The 3,288-nt window shown below is 46.4% G+C and overlaps 1 protein-coding gene across 2 annotated transcripts in view; it reads left to right on the top strand.

Moving 5' to 3' along the window:
- CCL28 (C-C motif chemokine ligand 28) overlaps positions 1-3,288 on the top strand; it is a 34,290-nt gene that overhangs the window by 9,955 nt on the left and 21,047 nt on the right. Inside the window, exon 1 of one of the 2 annotated variants that reach the window (XM_023515019.1) lies at positions 2,969-3,166. The exons of the other annotated variant lie outside the window; for it this stretch is intronic. The gene's annotated coding sequence lies outside the window, so the exon portion shown is untranslated. Of the gene's footprint in view, positions 1-2,968; positions 3,167-3,288 lie in introns of those variants that run through there. 2 annotated transcript variants of the gene reach the window in all.

The following is a 3,288-nucleotide window of genomic DNA, read 5'->3' as shown; positions in this document are numbered from 1 at the left end:
AGTAGCTGGGACCACAGGCGCCCACCACAACGCCCGGCTATTTTTTGGTTGCAGCTGTCGTTGTTTGGCGGGTCCCGGCTGGGGATTCGAACCCGCCACCTTAGGTATACATGGCTGGCGCCTTAGCCCGTTGAGCCACAGGCGCCGAGCCAGGCAATCACTTTCATTAGTAAAATACATTTTCTCAAACAATTAAAAATCAAAAACATTTGTGTAAGATATTATCACATAAATTGTCCCAAGAAGAAACAAGTCTCCTTGTGTTAGATATTGTAGACATTTTCCTAAGGGACCTCTTCCTCAACTTAACCTAAATTTTCAGTAGAAAAAACTTAATAAGGGAAATGTGGAAAACTTATCTTGCCCAGTAAAAGATAAAAAACAGTGAAAAAGAATTAAAACAAAGTGAAAAAGGAAGAAAAATAAGTGTAACAATTATAGTTTAACAATGTTTAAAAAAATATGGTAAACGCAAAAAGCTGTAATAGAAACAGAGGAATCTTTCCCAAAGATAAAAAAGATAGGGTGGTGCCTGTGGCTCAGGGAGTAGGGGGCCCGCCCCATATACCGAGGGTGGCAGGTTCAAACCCGACCCCAACCAAACCGCAACAGAAAAACAGCCGGGCGTTGTGGCGGGCGCCTATGGTCCCAGCTACTAAAGAGGCTGAGGCAAGAGAATCGCCTAAGCCCAAGAGCAGGAGGTTGCTGTGAGCTGTGACACCACGGCACTGTACCGAGAGCGACAAAGTGAGACTCTGTCTCTTAAGAAAAAAAAGAAAACAAAACAAAACAAAAGAAAGAAAGAAAGATTTAAAAAGATCACTTCACCAAAAAGCCAGTCAGGGCCAAGGCTCAGGTGAAACAAGTGAGGTGAGTGATGCAACTGCTAGGTCAGATTCTGTTTCTATTTTCTTTTTTTCTATTTTAAATGGTACTATTTTATTAACCATAGTCTTACTGGGCTTTTGCATTCACATCTTATCTTGATTACACAGATGGGGCGGGGGTATTCCCTTAAATTCTGCACCGAGGCTCAGGCTCAGGCTTCACGGTAATGCTGGCTGAGGACCAGGCGGGTACTTGAGGGCACGTGAAAACCTAACACCACCAAGGGCTATACTATCTCAGGAAAAAATCTGACATAGTTCCAATTGCAGTGGTAGATTTTAACATATCCGCATCAAAAACTGTTAGATCAAAACAAAACAAAACCGACTCAGTATAAGGAATGCGTGCACAACAAACACAATTTGTCCTCGTAGCTCTTGGAGGGGCAGCGGCTGGAGGCCTGACTGCTCCGGGGCGCCCCCGGCCGGTCGCCCGTGGCTTTCCTTGGTCAGGTGGAGGGGCCGGCACTCGCGGAAGCCGTGGGTGTGCGGGCAGCCCGGCCGTCACGCGCTGGTCCTGCCACTCCACGCTCCCCTTCGCCCAGTCCTTATACTTGGGCCGCCCCTTCGCGGTGCCACAGGATCAGAATCTTCCCACCTCGCCAGTGGCGCCAAGCAGGTGGAGCAGCGGCGGAATGTCGCCCGGGTAAAGGCCCAGGGCCACTCTCTCGTTGCTGCCGCCGCTCTGCACTTACTCCCGGTTTTCTTCCTCGGGCTCGGCCTCGGTAGTCCGCTCGCTCGCGCACCTGGTTTCCCGCTCCCAGCATTCCCGGCTCCACGGCCGCCGGGGCCACAGAGAACAATAGCGCGACAGCCGTAAAGCGCCGTCGTGCTTGTCTCTTTCTTTCGTCCTTTGCTTGCTTCCTCTAATTTTCCTTTTCCAGATCTGTGGTCTGAACGTGTGCTTGTTCGTGTTTTGAATAAGTGTACTTAAGACTAAATTTAACTATAGTTATAGTAAGTAATACTAACGTTGCGGGACAAGAGTTCGCCTGCCTGTCACCCAAGCCAGTCAACGGAGAGGGTAATAATTTACAGAAAAGCCAGCAATTCCGTACAACAGCGAGGATATCTCCTAAAAGAGCTGTTCTGCTCTCCTGCTTCACTTTGCCACTATTTTCACAGCAAAACCAAGTGTCAGTAATGTAACAAATCATCACCGTGTACATTAAATAGATTTCCCCTCGTAGATCACAAGGTTACACAGTACCTCTCTATGTTTCTTTAAAGTATTCCTACTCTACACTATAGTTAGTACTCCCGGTCTGACTTGGGGTAGGAGAATAAGGGGCGGCAGTTATCAGTGCTGGAGCTACCAGAGGAGTGGGGTGTATTATTGCTGCACAGAGGCCACGTAGGCTGGGTACCTCGCAGCGGATCCAAGTCTTGGCAGAACACCCCATGATCCTCTCAGAACACGGGAGGTTTGTGAGCTGTTTCCACAATGCTCTATCCCCAGCCTCCCAGCCTCCTGGCTGGCACCATGGTCCTTTGGAGGGTGAGATCCCTTAACGTTATCCATAACAAAAGGCCTTGTATGTGAATAAACCACTCCAGATGGTGACACATGGGCTCATCAAGGCCGGCCAGGACCTTTCCAGTACACTCTTCGGGTAATGGTTATTTAGGATGACAGTGGCCGCCATCACTAATGTTTTCCAAAATAAATATTTTGTGATTTCCTCAAAAGTGTCAACTGAATAAAAACTATGTAAATTCCGGGACAATTTCACATAATCATCTTTTTCAGACTAATTGACAAAACTAAATGTCGCCTATATAAAAATTCTAGAGTCATAATTGAAATCAAGGGAAGTAGCTGATCCTTCTTTCAAATTATTAATACGAAATAGAAATATTCTGACAGGAAGCTGCACGAGAGAACCTCTAGGGGGCGATGTTAGCCAACAGAATCTTACCGCTCCTAGTCCAAACTACCCTGTTTACATACTTCACTGCTTAACTTGCTGTGCACTCAGCCCAGAACTTCCTGCACCACTGTTGATAAGAATCTTGCCAGGTTAAACATATTCTGTCAGACATTTAGATGGACTGTAATGTTTTGCTATAGTCAACAACCTGTCCTGGTGACTTGTGTCTTTTTAAAGGTCAGAATTCCAGAAGTACAGTTATGGTGGGCCAAGAGATATCAGGTTCTGTGGGTTTGACCTCAGATTCTGTGAGATACACAATTCAGACAAGACTTCTGTTCTCTTCTACTCGTGCTCTGAATATGTAGTTCCTCCTGCTTGGAATGCTCCACTCCTCCTCTTAATTAGGTGAGTCCTGACTCCTTTAAGATAGAATCCAAACTTCATGTCTTCTGATACCTACCCTCCTTCCCTAAGTGGAGATAATTCCTCTGTTTTCCATGTTTCTGAGTTGACAACTACAACAACAA

The sequence above is a fragment of the Otolemur garnettii genome, unplaced genomic scaffold (assembly GCF_000181295.1).
Source record: "Otolemur garnettii isolate 467f Iridium unplaced genomic scaffold, OtoGar3 scaffold00063, whole genome shotgun sequence".
NCBI lineage: Eukaryota > Metazoa > Chordata > Mammalia > Primates > Galagidae > Otolemur > Otolemur garnettii.
This window is presented reverse-complemented; position numbering and strand designations above follow the sequence as displayed.